Genomic DNA, 16,525 nt, shown 5'->3' with positions numbered 1-16,525 from the left:
ATCTGCTCTGAGTTACAACACAATGGCACTAAATATACAGACCCAACTGATATTGCCAACATCCTGGCAGATAGGTTCAGTGCTAACTTTACTCCCCTCTCACCCCCTAAAGAGCCCATCTCTATACCGGAAGAATGCAAAGTTCTTGTAATCACGGCTGCACAGGTAAAAACCACACTCTCCAAAGCCAAGAACACAGCATCCATGGGACCAGACAACATCCCAGGCTGCGTTCTCCACGAACTACAGAATGAACTGGCACCCCACCAAAGTACCATGCATAGCCTCACCTCAGGCTTTGTGCCTGCTGAATGGCGCACAGCGACGATTATCCCACTCCACAAGGGGGGAGCCACCACGGACCCCAGGAACTACCGCCCCATTAGTCTGACAAGCCTGGTCTGCAAGGCCATGGAACGTATCATCATGGAAATTATAAACAAAGACATTGGTAAACTCCAAACTCTGGACCCCACCCAGTTCAGGTTTGTAAAAGGCAGATCATGTCTCCTAAACCTGATAGACTTCTTTGAAGCAGTCACCAAAGCCATAGACAAGGGTACGGTGGTTAACACAGCCTTATCTAGATCTTGCCAAGGCTTTCGACACCATTAGGAGGGTTATGGCTGACAAAGTTTGCAGATGACTGCAAACTGGGCGCCATAGTCGAAAACACATCTGACACAGATATCCTCCAGAAGGGCCTCACAGAAATGGATAACTGGTGCCAGAGCTATGGCCTGAAGTTAAACGCCAAAAAATGCATAGTCATACCCTTCGGGAAAAACAAGGTTACCCCTAGCTACCATATAGGTGACAATACACTGAGCACAGAAAAAGTCATCAGGGATCTGGGGACCCAAGTTGACAGTAGTCTTTCGTTTGACACTCATGTTGCTAAAGTAGTTAGGAAAACCTTCTATATCGCCCACCTGATCATGAAGGGATTCACATCTAGATCAAGGGAGGTCATCGTCCCCTGTACTCATCACTCATTCGACCTATGATTGAGTACAATGCCCGTTCGAATGTATCTGACCAGACACCTGATGCAGCTTGAAAGGCCCCAAAAGTTCCTCACCAAAAGGATAAAGGGTCTCAAAATATGTCTTATGCTGCCCGACTGAAAGAACTCCAGCTTTATTCAGTCTCATACCGCTTGCTCAGAGGTGACCTGTGCCTGACATATAAGGCCATGTCAAACCCAGATTTCATGAATATGCTTCACCTCAAAAAATCTAGATCCCTCAGAACCACAAGGGCGGGAGACTTAAACCTTGACACGGTTATAAATAGAGCGTGCTGGAGGGACAGATTCATCACCCAGAGACTCCCTATGCTGTGGAACAAAATCCCGGTACATGTGAGGCAGAGCACCTCGCTGGCCTTGTTCAAGAGGAATCTTGACCAATGGATGGGAGATCGCAGATATACCCCAGGGATTACTTCAGTGTCACTGCTTGACAGAGGCACAGAAAAATGATAGGCATAGTTTTTATTCAAACTAAAGGGGTGGCGAAAGCCACATAACTATGGGCTAGGCTTATAAATGCCCTTGGGCAGATAGCCTAGTATGAACCTATGAACCTATGAACCTATCCCCCACTCTGGAATTATAGATAAACTCACTAAACTAGATATAAATCCCTATGTCACAAGATGGGTTGCCAACTGGCTCACTGACAGAACCCACACTGTGAAAGTAGCAGACTCCAAATCCGACTTCAGACCAGTGACAAGTGGAGTACCACAGGGTTCAGTCCTGGGTCCTCTCCTGTTTGGTATCTACTTCTCTGAAATACAGGCTAACACAGAAGGTCTTTGGCTAATGAAGTTTGCAAATGACTGCAAACTAGGAACCATAATTGAAACTCCTAACGATGTGGACATCCTACAAAAGGACCTCACTGAGACAGATGCCTGGTGTCAAAGCCATGGCCTCAAGCTCAGTGCCAAAAAGTGCATGGTCATCCCCTTTGGTAAAAACTCTGTACCCATGAACTACAACATAGACAGTAGTGTACTTAACACCGTGTGATAAGAGACCTTGGGACACAGGTGGACAGTAGTCTCTCCTTTGATAATCACATTGCCACAGTAGTCAGGAAATCCTTCTACGTGGCACACCTCATCACAAAAGGTTTCTCATCCAGAAAAAAAAGAGGTCATTGTTCCCCTCTACTCATCACCCATTAGACCCATTATAGAGTACAGTGCCCCTTTTGGTATGTACCTCACAAGACATCTACAACAACTTGAAAGGCCGCAGAAATACCTCACAAAGAGGATTACCAGTCTCAAACAGATGTCGTACGCGGACCGTCTCAGAAAACTCCAGCTTTACTCCATTGCATATAGCCTACTCAGAGGTGATCTCTGCCTAACATACAAAGCTATGTCAAACCCAGAGCCGTTGGACATGGTCCACTTAAAGAAATCCCAATCCCTCCGAGCTACACGCTCTAGGGGCCTAAACCTTGTCACCACAATAAACAGAACATGCTGGAGGGATAGATTCCTGTCCCAGAGACTTCCCATACTCTAGAATAAACTACCTATCTATATCAAACAAAGCTCCTCATTAGCACTCTTCAAGAAAAATCTTGATGATTGGATGGGGAAATAGGAAATTCACCCTGGGGATCAGCTTTGTGGCTGTGCTCGACAGTGGCAAAGGAAAATAATTTTTTGGGGTTGTAAAAGCCAGGTTACCTTTTTGGCTGGGCTTGTATAGGCCCCAGGGCCGATAGCCTAGTACCTACCTATGAACCTAAATGTTATTGCTACTTTTAGTGATTAATTCTGCATTTTTACTGTAATTTTTGCCTGTTTGACCTCTGCATTTAACTCGTGATGTGAGAGTGTTCAATCTTGCCGTTTGTTCTTACACATGTATGTTGGAGCCGATCCTCAGCTCCGAGTCGGCCGCTTAGCAAAGCTTTGTATCCAGAAGAAGCTCGAGACCAACCTATCTCCCACAATTCTCTCTGCCTTTACCTCAAATCTAGTTTGCCGCTGCAACCGATCGCATCGTTCTGAAGAGCTCTGAGCCAACTGGAACAGATAAGCTAAAGTTTTTCTAAGAGAATTTTCTTGAAAATTCCTAGGATTATAGACTTATTTAGTGTGTGTGTGTGTGTGTGTGTGTGTGTATGGTCTGGTCTTCCCTTCGACTATATATATAGTGTATTTATACATTTATATTTAGTTTAGGTTACCTAGGGCCTACCCCACCTGCTAAAAACTCGGATTTGACTACTTGATATTACTTGGTACTACTTGATATTACTGCTGTGACTTTTCACTTTTTGACTGTGTTTCTTGTCAATCTTCAATACTTGTTATGTCAGAGAAGGCTAAATCAGGTTTTAAAAGATGTCAGTCACCGACAACCATAGCTCCTGTGTCTACTGTCTTGGCCCTCTCCATCTTCAGGAGGACTGCTCCATATGTCATTCCTTTAGTGGAAGGGTCATGACAGACAGGCGCAGGAAGCTTATGGACAGAGGTCTTTTGAAGCCTGCCTTCCAAGAGGCTTTAGACAAGTCAGACCAGACTTCTAAATCCTCAAAGGAGTCGAGGACTTCGGAGCCCAGGTCATCGGCTCCAAGTTCTTCTTTTAAAGTTCGTTCACCGGTTCCACAGACTTCAGGGCCGAGTGTTGAACTATTGTCTGTCACCGAGCCTCGGGTCTTGGAACCGGTGACGGAACTTCCACCTCCTGCTCTTTTGAGGTCGGCACCGTCCTCGATTCCTTCGACGCGATCTTCCAGGCCTCTCTCCGACACCGACGTAGATCGTGTGGTGCAGAAGTTGATGGAGAACACGGCCCTGTCCAAACTCATTGCAGTCTCCTATCAGTTAGTGTCGAGACTCGAAGGCCTTCCCTTGTCTCCATCTGGTTCTCCTCCGAGGCCTACTCAGCCCTCGGAGCCGGGAGACGCTGATCAGCTGAGAGTGGAGCCCTTGGTGCCGGAACCGTCTCTTTCTCGGTCGGCACCGTTGACCTTGACTCCGTCGGAACCACTGCCAGACTCGGGGAGCCGTAGATCTATCCTTGGTTCCAGGACAGAGAGTCGAACTGATGTTTCGGTGCCGACTCTCCCTCTCGGCACCTCGGCACGGATCGCCTCGGCTCCGTCCTCTGGGTCGGTGCCCTTGGCTTCCGCGTCGGAGATACCTCCGCGTTCTTCGGAACCGGGGGATTCCTCGGCTTGGGGTCCAGGGGCCTTCGACCTTATGAGGAAGGTATTGTCTTCCCAGACAACTACTTCAGCAGAAGCAACTTCTCTCTCCCATAAAGGCCCGTTATCCTCTTCTGCACCTACGACTACTCAAAAGCATCGAGCACCAGTGTCTCAGCCGCCCCCAGAGGGAGCCCCTTCTTTCTCGGAGGCTTCATCGGATGCCCCCCCCCCCGATGACGTCCCGAGGAAAAGATTGTGCAAGAGGAGGCACTTGCATTCTCCACAAGAGTCCTTAACATCAGACACTGACTTAGACGAGTCAGAAGGGTCCCCAAAATCACCCTCGGAGGATGTCTCCTTTTCTGACATCCTGGAGATCCTGAAACAGAGAGGTGATTGGCAAGCCCTACCCCCTTTTGAGGATGAGTCAGTTTTGCTGAAGGCATTCGGTGCTCGCCCTTCTTCCTCCTGGGTCACTCCGCCCTTCGACGAGTTAATGGATTTAATTGCTCGAAGGGCATGGGAGACACCTGACACAGTGGAGCCAGTTCCCAGAAAGCCTAATAAATATATAACGGCCCCTCAGGATAAGGCATACCTCACTAAGGGAGTACCAGTGGATGCTATGGTGGTGGCAGCTGCCACGAAAAAGGAGATGTCCGAATCTTCCTCGTCTGTCCATCCTCCTAACAGATTCTAGGACCATGGACAGATATGGGAAGCGCATTTTCAGTTCAGTGACTTTTTCCATGCGATCGCTGAACTATTTGACACATTTCACACGATTACAGAGGGATCTAGTCAAAGAGTTGGGAGATACCCTCCAGGGTACTACAGATGCTGCTGTCTCGGATAAGGTTACAGCACAGCTCAATACCCTTACATCTATTGTAAACTCGTCCATGAGGCTCATCTCGTATGCAGCCGAAGGGTCGAGTAGGGCTGCGGCTTCAGCGATTGCTCTTCGTAGACAATCCTGGACGCGTCTGTGCTCCTTTGCGGAAGCCTTCAAGTCTTCCTTTACTAATGCCCTCTTTGATGGTGCCACTCTCTGGCCCTAAAGTAAAGGAGACCCTGACCCGGTGTGAGCAAGAGGGAAAGACTCTGTCTGCTGTCGGAGTCTGTTTTTCCATCCCATCCAGACCGTACCCCAAAGGGCAACGAGGTGGGAAAATGTGGTTTCGTAAACCCCAGGGTTCTTTCCCAAGCACACAGGGTGATGCCCCCTCCAGAGGCAGAGGGGGGGGGGGCAGAAGTGGAAGACATCGCCCTGGCGGCAGAGGGGGTCCGCAGAACCAAGGCGACAGGGATACTATCCCTGGGAAGCCTTTCCAGCACTCCTGAGAGGAGGCCCGACTGTCCTGCTCTGGAGGCAGTCGGGGTCGCAGCTTTATACCCTCAGGCCTGGCAAAGCCTTACTTCAGACAAATGGGTAAAAAGCATTATTACCAGAGGTTACCAAATCCCATTTCTATTTCCCCCGTTACCACAGAAAAGATTCCCAGATGTACCGCCCCATCTGCGACAACCTGCAGCTATAGAAATTTCAAAGCTGCTAAAAAAAAAGGGTCATCCAACCAGTCCCGGCGGACCAAAGAGGATCCGGAACTTACTCAAGGTTCTTTTTAGTTCCAAAAAAGACAGGGGACTGGAGGCCAATTCTGGACCTCAGCAATCTCACTACCTCTGTGAAGAAAGAAAAGTTCCGGATGGTCATGCTTCAATCGATCCTTCCGTTTTTACAGGAGGACGACTGGATGTGCTCAATAGATCTCACGGACGCATACTACCACATCAAAATGGCCAGAGCGTCCAGAGATCACCTGCGCTTCCGGCTAGGAGCCAGCCATTTTCAGTTTCGGGCCCTGCCCTTTGGTCTAACCTCAGCCCCCAGGGTTTTCACCAAATGCATGGCAGTGGTAGCGTCTCACTTGAGACGCCTAGGATTCCGGGTGTTTCCGTATCTGGACGACTGGCTCCTTACTGCCACCACCGAGCGTCGACTGATACAGGCCAGGGACTACACACTCAGCCTTTGTGTTCACCTAGGGATTTCGATAAATTTCAAAAAATTTGCCTTACAGCCATCACAGCATATTTCATTTATAGGGGAAGATTTGGATACCCGTTCCTTGCTTCTAAGACTTCCCTCCGCAAGAATAGCTTCCCTACAAAAACACACATCTCTCCTTCTGTTGTCCAAGAAATCCCCAGCCAAACTAGTTCTGAAAGTCTTGGGACTCATGTCAGCTTCCCTCATTGCAGTTCCCATGGGAAGACTACACATGAGAGTTCTCCAATGGCTGCTGTTCGCACAATGGTCGTTCCAACAGTTACCGCTATCACACGAAATTCACATTACAAACACCTGCAAAGCACACCTGTCTTGGTGGTTAAAGAATCGCAATCTCATCAGCGGCCGACCGTTTGTGTTACCCACACCAACAGCCACAGTGACCACGGACGCTTCCCTGATAGGGTGGGGGGGCATCTTTCAGGGACAGACAGTCCAAGGCGAATGGACCAATTTAGAGTACAACCTGCACATCAATGTCCTGGAGATGAGGGCAGTGTTTCTAGCGTTGCAACACTTTTCCCCCCTTCTACCTCTAGGGACCATTGCAGTTCAAACGGACAACATGTCCGTAGTTTGGTACATAAACAAGAGGAACCAAGTCTTACCAGTTGTGCAGAGAGGCGATGAGAATTTGGCAATGGGCAGAGTCCACGGGTCGCTTTCTGATAGCAACGCACATCCCAGGGTTATCCAATGTTATAGCGGACAGGTTAAGCAGAGCCATCCTGTTACCTCACGAGTGGTCCCTCAACCAAACAATAGCGGAAATGATATTCCGCAAGTGGGGCCAGCCTTGCTGCGATCTGTTTGCGTCTCCAATGAACACCAAATGCAGAAGCTACTTTGCCCTGTTACCCCCTCCAGGGGATGTCCCCAGGGACGCTCTGATTCACGATTGGCCCCCGGGTCTCCTGTACGCTTTTCCCCCTATACCTCTGATACCGAGATTTCTCCAGAAAGCCAAGGACCTAGAAAGGACTGTAATTCTCATTGCCCCATTCTGGCCTCGTCAGATTTGGTTTCCCTTTCTTCAAGCACACCAAATTCGGGAGCCCTGGATTCTGGACCCAGTGCCAGACCTACTGACTCATTCGTCAGGAGCTCCCCACCCGTCGCTCCTGTCCCTCAGGTTAGCAGCTTGGCTGCTCCGCTTCCCTTCTTAGCCAGGTCTGATCTTCTCTCTTCGGCGGTTCAAGACATTCTAGTAGCCTCTCATAAGGCTTCCACTACAAAAATTTACACCAGTAAGTGGAAACGTTTTGTCTACTGGGCGATTGCACAGCATTTAGATCCCTTAATAGCCCTGCTAAACAAGGTTTTGGAGTTCCTATCCATGCTGTTTCACCAAGGAGCCTCTACTGCCACCTTGAGGGTTCAGTTGGCTGCTATTTCTAACTTTCATGTAGGAGAGAATGGAGCGCCCATTATGGCTCATAGGCTTTGTAAAGCCTTTTTGAAAGGCTCCTTTCATCTTAGACCACCGGTTAGGTTTCCTACGGCACCTTGGAATCTAAACCTCCTTTTATCCCAACTAATGTTACCACCCTTTGAACCAGCTTCTTCCTGTTCCTTAAAGTTCTTGTCCTGGAAAACTATCTTCCTAGTAGCTATCACTTCAGCCAGACGAGTATCGGAACTTCAAGCTCTCTCCATTAAACAGCCATATTTAATTTTTCACCCGGACAGGGTATCTTTACGCACCAACCCTTCTTTCCTCCCTAAGGTTTGTTCAGTTAACAACATTAATCAATCCATTGAGCTTCCCACATTTTTCAAAAATCATTCCAATAAGCTAGAATATATGTTGCACAAGTTGGATGTTCATAGACAACTCAGATTCTACCTAGATAGAACTAAAGATCATAGGAAAGCAGACCAACTTTTTATAGCCTTTGCGGACAACAAAAAGGGCATGGCAGTCACTAAGCGTACTCTCTCCAAATGGCTAACTGATTGTATTACCTTCGTTTATGCTGCTTCTAGTTACAGTTTGCCCACCAAACCAAAGGGACATTCTAATAGATCAGTTTCTACATCTTTGGCTCATGCGGCTCGCCTGCCTTTGGACACTATTTGTGCAGCCGCCACTTGGTCTAAACCACATACATTCATCACTCATTATAAAGTGGATAGGATTTCCAGGGACAGAGCAACTTTTGGTTCCACTGTGCTCAGAAACTTTCTTCCGTGAGTCTCTCAGGGTCACGGAGCTAGGAACGCTACCCACGTGTAAGAACAAACGGCGAGATTGAACACTCTCACATAAAGAAGTTATGTTCTTACCATAACGTTCCATGTGGAGTGTTCATCTCGCCTTTGTTCTTACATCCTCACCCTCCCACCCTCAGGTCAGGAAGAACGTCCAGTTTAGATGTCTGGTCTGTTTGTCTCCCACTAGTGGTCTCTCTGTTCTACTACTGGCTTGAGTTACTTGCGCTCCTTGTGTATATGTAGGTATTCTTGGATGTTTACATTGTTTTTTGCTGGATCTGGTGTTGTTTTGCAAACTAGATCTGAGGTAAAGGCAGAGGGAATTGTGGGAGATAGGTTGGTCTCGAGCTTCTTCTGGATGCAAAGCTTTGCTAAGCGGCCGACTCGGAGCCTAGGATCGGCTCCGACACCCATGTGTAAGAACAAAGGCGAGATGAACACTCCACATGGAACGTTATGGTAAGAACATAACTTCTTTTTCTGTGCACTTGTACTGTGTAGCATAGTCTAGCCACAGATCCTGCTGTGTCTAGTTCTGCTTGTATTTGAATTGAGCACTAATCCCCAGCAAATTTTTTTTGGAGAGAGCCACTGAACCCTTGTGGTAGGACTGTGTGGCTAGAGACCCATCCCTTGAAGCCTGTTGGACTAGGGCTCTGTTCTGAGCTTTTGATTGGCTATTTTTCCCACCAGTAAGGTTTTTTCGTTTATTTGAAAAGTCCTGGATTTGCGTGATATACACCATTGCTTACTAACACACAGCTGCAATTACTGATGGCATTAAATTTTCCCATAGCTATGGTGTGTTCTCTAGTGGGACATTCTTACGGTTGTGCTTTCCTATCAGTCTACAGACCAGTACAGCCTCTGAGCTACCCTCTCCAGTTCTTCTCATCAATTCTAGTGGACTACCCTCTCACAGTATCCCCAGCTGGTCATTTTTGGTCAATCCCTGTTACAGACCACACCCTTTACCAAGCACTTTGGAAGGACAATACTCCACCATTTCCCCTGCCTACCTGGTCGAATTAAGGATCCACTTATTGTAAGACACTCCAGCTCAAACATAGAATCAAAGTTCTCTCACTCAGCAGTCAGTATACCTGACCCAAAGCAGATTGCCAGCACTCATGTCTCACCACCCTCGCCTACCATGCAACCAACACATAACCCCACATATGCGATGGTCCTCTCTAAAAACCTACATAAAGCACAGAGACCTCCCAAACACAAGCACACCACACACAGTTCACATGCAGATAAAAACACTACACACAAAAACACACATGCCAGTGTCTCACCAAGTAAGCCATTAAGGCATAACGCAAAACCAAATGTACCTAGTCATAGGTGATTCTGTTGTGAGATACACTGATGTACCACTCACCAGGCTGGATAAGGAGAAGGTCACGGATAGCTGTCTGGTGCCAGGATCCAGAACATCACACATGCACTGAAGTCTCTCAGCAGCAAGTACTGTTATGACTGTGTCATAGTACATGTTGGTGTGAACAACATGAGACATACCTATTTGGGCTATATGAAGAGAGATGTGACTGAGCGCTCTCTGTGTCCCAGGCAGGTATGTCCCCAGCCTTAAGCAGCATACTACCCTCTCCTAGGATGATGCCGCAATACAAGCAAAACATGATTGACTTGAACAATTGGCTTAGTTTCCGATGTCATTCAAAAGCGATCCATTTCCTGTCAGCTTGGAGTGATATGGTTGATAGACCTCGATCCTTTGCCAGAGACTGTTTTCACCTGTCACCCCTAGGATTTTGCCTCCCCCTAGTGTCTTTTATAGGCAATGTGACAAGTACAACATTTCCAACATAAGTTGCTCCTCAAAAAACAGCATTAGGGTCATACTGCTAAATACTAGGAGTCTGAACCTAAAACTGCACTCGTTGGAAGTTGCCCTCACCTAGGAGGATGCTGACGTCTGTGCTGTCACAGAGACTTGGTTCAAGGCTGCAGAAAGCACACCAGCCATACCGGGTTACAACACCTTCCACTTGCTCAGACCATCCCGGTAAGAGTGGGAAATCCAGAGGAGGAGGAGTATCAATTTTTATTAAAGAGAAATACTCCTCCAGATTGATAAGAGTAAATGAGTACCTCAAACTACCCCAAGTACAACTTACGGTAGGTAAAACTCCTCTCAAAATTATCACCATGAACCAGGATACCCACAATGCCTACCTGGACCTCCTGGAGTCCCACAATATACCACCAAACACCCTAGTTTTGGGAGACTTCAACTACCCATCATTAAATTGGTCCAACTATACCTGTACCAATGCACTCGCCCAGAGATTCTTGAACTTTGTAAACTCCAATGCTGTAGACCATTTAGTTGACAACCCCCACTAGAGGTTCAAACATTCTGGGTCTAGTACTTATGAGCATGAGTGATCATTGCACCACCCCAACTGTACAGTCATCTCTAGTGAGATTGACCACGGGTTAGTCACACTAGAAGTAAAAATCGCATCCGACCCTCCCCCAGCTGAAAATAGGCTAAACATTTTCTCCAAAGCCAACTATAATCTCTTACAAGAAGATATTACTAGTTTCATAGCTCCTCCCCTACTGATGACAAGGATACCTATGCCAAGGTTTATACCAAATCCTTCTATAATCACCTTCACAGCTCCATTGACTTAGCTGTACCTGACAGGATAAAAGAGAGTTCCTCATAAAAGAACAAACCTGCTTTGTGGACATCTGCCATAAACAGGAGAAAGAAACTGCTGTCTAAAGGCAGTAGGACAGTCCCCAAACTCAAAGGACTCCCCTCCTTGGCCTAAATACGTAAATAAGACACCTAGTAGAAAAAATCCAGAGCAGACTATGAATCTAAATTGGCCACCCTAGCCAAGGGTAACCATAAGGCATTCTTCAGCTACGTCCTCAACCTCAAAAGAAAAATCCCAGATTTGCACAAAACTTTTTGTAAATGGCACAACATATACTGAACCTGGTGATATTTCTAACCTGCTGACAGGTTCAGTGAGGACTTCTCCCCCTGTCTCCATCCAGTATACCACAAGATATCCCTCCTACATCTCCTTCCTCAGAAATCTCTAAGGAGTAGGTCCGTAATGTCCTTTCCAAGGCTAAAAAACACAGCCTGTATGGGACCAGACAACATTCCTGGCTGCCTTAAATTGCTTTAAAGCAAGAGTTAGCTGTACCTCTTAGTATCCTCTTTGACCGCAGTCTAAGCACTTTGTATGTTCTTGCAGATTGGAAAACTGCCACTGTCATCCCCCTCCACAAAGGGGGTTCCTCTGCTGACCCCGGGAATTACAATCCCATAAGTCTGACCAGCTTCATATGCCAGGCCATGGAAAGAATAGTAATATACCTTATCAGCAAGGACATAGGAGACCTCCAAACAGTAGACTTGTCCCCGTTTGGTTTCGTCAAAGGGAGATCGTGCCTACTAAACTTTGTTGACTTTTTCGAGATGAAGGCAAAACTGTGCATACTGCCTATTTAGACTTAGCAAAGATCTTCAACACCATTCCCCACTCAGGTTTCATTGTCAGACTTACCAAACTGAATGTAAACCAGTATATAGTCAGGTGGGCTGCAAAATGGCTCACCAATAGAATACACATACTTAAAATAGGGGACTCTTCATCTGCCTTCAGACCAGTAACTAGTGGAGTACCACAGGGCTCAGTGCTGGGGCCACTATTGTTTTGAATTTACTTTTCAGAAGTACAGCCAAAAAAAAGGTTTGTGGCTAACAAAGTCTGCAAATTGGTCTCGATTATTGAATCCCCTAGTGACATTGTCACCCTTCAGGAAGTTCTTACTCAAACCAACGATTGATGCCAAAGCCATGGGCTCAAGCTAAATGCTAAAAAGTGCATCATCATTCCATTCAGCAAGGGAAAGATCCCTGGAAAGTACTACTTACAACACCTTAAATCCCCAATCACTGGTAAGAGATCTGGGTACATAGGTTGGCAGCAACCTCTCCTTTGACCACCATGTTTCCTCAGTGGTAAGAAAAGCCTTCTACGTTACCCATCTCATCAGTAAGGGCATTGCCTCTAGAAAAAGAGGTGCCCCTCCCTAATCAGACCAATTATAGAGTATAATGCACCCTTTGGTATGTACCTCGCCAGGCACCTCCAACAATTGGAGAGACCTCAGAAGTACCTTACAAAGAAAATTGAAGGTGTCCAACACCTGTCCTATGCTGATAGATTAAAATCCCACTACTCAGGGGTGATTTCTGCCTAGCCTATAGAGCAAACACAGATCCTGCCCTGATGGAAATGCTGCACATTAGCAGGGCAAATGGTGCTCGCTCTACCAGCTCTAGTGACCTCAACATGAGAAGCAAGATTAACAGGACCAGCTGGAGAAACAGGTTCATCTCCCAGAGACTCCACGTATTCAGGAATAAGCTTCCAGTAATTGTAAAACAGAGCCTTTTACTGACCGTTTTCAAGCATAATCTGGATAATTGGATGGGGAATCGTAAATTCACCCCTGGAGTTTCACCTGCTTCCCTTTTGGACAGGGCATCAGATATTGAGTCAGGTTTGCTAATAGCATCATTGAAAGTGGGGAAAAACTTGGCTAGGCCTCAGGGTCACATTAACCTAGTAACCTCCTATGATTGGCAGGACAGTTGCAGGTGGCAGTTATGTGCATTAAAGCCCTTTGTTTAACATGGTAGCTGGTTTTCTTTAACTTTGCCTTTGACCTTGACAGGCTACATTATTGTATTATTAAATCCTCTTTTTTTTAGTAATCTCTAAAGTTTTGGTATTTATTCTGAATGTATCTAATGTCTTTTTTATCCATTCCTCAGTAGATGGGTTTTGGATCTGACTTCAGATACAACTTCTGCTGCTTTTCAGACTTTGGTTGTGTAGCTCAAGCTCCTCTACTTACCCATAATCCTCTCTAAACCCTGTGTTACTTCAGATCTTGTTTGTCATTTTCAGTGATTGGACATGGTTTCTTGTAGCTAGAGCTAATTTTTGATCAGAGATGTGATTATATCACCTTTATCTCATTAACTGTTCTAGTTTTTCACTTTTTTCCTTTCCTGGATAAAATACATTTAAACAAATAGCTGCAGAATTTCTTATAGCCTTTTTTCATATAGTACCCTGTACCTTGTTGGTGTCTTTCCTTTCTTCCTTTTTGTACTAGATAGTTAGCAGTTTGATTACCATTATATTTCCTGTCCAGATAACAGTACTGTATTACCATTCCTGGTATTTGCCTTTTTTGAATAGTTATGTCCAAGAAATCCACTGTCTTTAATAAATATTCTTCTTGTGGGCTTGTGGGCACAGACTTCCCAGTTTGGATTCCCTGTATGAGTGCGTATACTGTCTTGTTGCTGGGCACCTGAATACTGAGTGTGGGATCTGTGCAGGGTTTAATCACAGGGTGCTAGTAGAGCAGAAAAACAAATTAGTTCTAAAGGGATTGCTGCTACTTTCCTCTTCCGCATGGTCATGAGAGTTCTCTGAACCAGCCTGGTCAGGTGTCCTGTGAACCAGCCTGGTCAGGTGTCCTTTGCTTCTACTAGACTGGTTTGGTGTTCTCGGGAGAGAGTGTTATCCACCTCTGTGGACAGGACAACCTTGCCCCTCATGGATCCTCCTCCTCCCAACTGTCTGCCCTGGGTCCTGAATCTTCTCATTCTGTCCCATCGGGACAGCCAGTCCAACCTATCCTTGAGGCAGTCCCGATTCAAGACTCACTGCAGACTTCCAAGTCATACGCAGATCATTCCACTGGGGAAGCTCCTTAGAAGCGTTGGTGTAAGAGGGAGGTACATTGATTCCACAGGAATCCTTAACTGAAGACACTGATTTTGATGAAGTGGAGGGGACCTCAAGATAACCCCTTGAGGACATCTCTTTTGGAGAATTTCTCAAACTTCTGAGAGAGAAAGGTGGTTGGTCTTCCCCCCTTCCCATGAGGAGCTGGTGTTTCCCGAGGATTTTGAACCAGGTCAGCTATGTCCTGAGGGGGCCCCCCCCCAAGCAGATTAAATAGCAAACCTCATTTCCCATTGGGCTTAGAAGGATCCAGATGTCATGGAACCCCATCCCTATGAGGCTGGATAAATATTTACTAGCGCCCATGGGTCATGCCCATTGGAGCAGGGGTCCCTCTGTGGATGCTACAGTGGTATCAGTGGCCACCAAATGGAACTTGCTGAAGAGAGTCCCTCTGTCCATCCTCCTTACAGGGAGTTTATGGGCTTGGACAGATTCAGGAAACAAATTCATGTTTTAGCAACTCTTGCCTCGAAGTTGCTGAATTGTCTGGCACACATTAAGAGGCTCAAGAGGGATTTGACCAAGGAACTGCCGAGTTCCTTCTTGGGCTCCATGTCAGTGGAGCACAAAAAAAAACTGTTTTTGTGCGACTGACCACACTACAGTCCCTATCAAATATCTCCATGCCACAAAGAGTGCTTCTAGAGCAGCAGGCTCAAGCATTACTGTGAAGGAGACGTGCCTGGATGTGGCTCTCTGATTTTGCAGAGCCCTTCAGAAACTCCTTCCTCGGTGCACTGGTTGATGATTCTACTTTATTTGGGCCCAAGGTGGAAGAGACTCTCTCTGGGAGTGAGTAGGATGGGAAAACTCTACTGTAGGGATATGCTAATACCCCTCAGAGACCCTGCTCACCGAACCAGAAAGGGGGTAGAAAAATGTGGTCCTGCAAGTTGCAAGAGTTTTTCCAGTACTCTTATAGACCTAGATCCCCCCCATGACAGAGGGAGGAACTATGATGTTGCCTATGCAGCAGTGGAGGCCGGCAAAACCAAGGTCTCAAGGGTCCATTTTCTGAGCAGCCTTTTCAGCACTCCTGAAGGGCTGCCTGATTGCTGCACTCTGGAGGAAGTCAGGGGGACCCTTATCTCTCTACTCAAGAGCCTGGACATCCATCACCAAAGATGTCTGGATGCAGAAGATAATTTCCAGACATTATTGCATTCCCTTTTCACTTCTTCCTCCCATGCAGTTAATAAAAATTCCCAACATACTACCCTGTCAGTGAAAAGTCACAGCGATATCAAACAATTGCTTGCAAAAAGTCATCCAGACTGTCTCACAAGACCAGCAAGGGTTCAGAACTAATTTGAAATTCTTTTTGGTGCCAAAGAAAACTGGGGACCCCAGACCAATCTTGGGTGTAAGCCACTTTATCCAATTTGTCAAACACTTTTAAGTTCCAGATGGTTACAGTTCATGCCATTTTTCCACTATTGTGGAAGGATGATTGGATGTGCTCAGTAGGTTTCCTTCTATTCTACTGTTGCAGTATTCTTAACATGAGGGATTCCCTGCCTAGGGCAGCCCGACATCCAGCTAATATACCAAAGCCTTTTATTACCTACAGTACACTGTACTTCGCATGTATGCACCTCGCTTACATGAGCATAAAAGTGCATTCAGACGTACCATCCTGAGAGCTTCTCTCCAACCAGTCCGAGTGCCATTTTTGATTGCCTGCCTGGTCGCCCAAGTTGTTTGCAGGTGTGCATAAAGCCATTCAGATAAGTGCCCCATTGGAGTTTTTTCCTATTTTGCTACTTTTTGCTGTGGGGTATTTTGATGTCATCCAGAGAAGGCAAAAGCTGGTGTGGGAAACAAATTTCACATAAAAATATTCATGATCAGTGCTTGTTTTCTTTAGGGTCTACTTACGATCACAAACCTTGTACCACTGGTCAGGCCTTGTGCCTAAGACACTACATAGTTGTCTGTCTTCTCTTGCTGTTTATTTGGAAAATCAGCATCACAAGCTTTTAGTTAAAGATGCTGGGGAGGGAACTTCCAGGCCTGACATTGAATCTTCTCTGAAGAGAAAGGACAAAAAAAACAAGGTTCGCCTGGTTCTGGGGTCGGATTCTTTGGCTGGGACGGCTTTGGAGGCTGCCGTGGATATGATAACAAGCACATCCTCGGAGGCATTGCAGGTGTCCATTTTGGATGGTTGGGGGAACCAAGACTTGTTAGTACTGAAGGTCCTGGGGGGGGGGGGGGGT

The 16,525-nt window shown here is 46.5% G+C and overlaps 1 protein-coding gene across 1 annotated transcript in view; it reads left to right on the top strand.

Moving 5' to 3' along the window:
• The window catches only part of LOC122800092 (prolyl endopeptidase), a 1,490,953-nt gene that overhangs the window by 1,200,929 nt on the left and 273,499 nt on the right, over window positions 1-16,525 (top strand). The gene's annotated exons all lie outside the window — the stretch shown is intronic.

This window comes from Protopterus annectens, chromosome 1.part0, assembly GCF_019279795.1.
Source record: "Protopterus annectens isolate FY-2018-M chromosome 1.part0, PAN1.0, whole genome shotgun sequence".
Lineage (NCBI taxonomy): Eukaryota > Metazoa > Chordata > Ceratodontiformes > Protopteridae > Protopterus > Protopterus annectens.
This window is presented reverse-complemented; position numbering and strand designations above follow the sequence as displayed.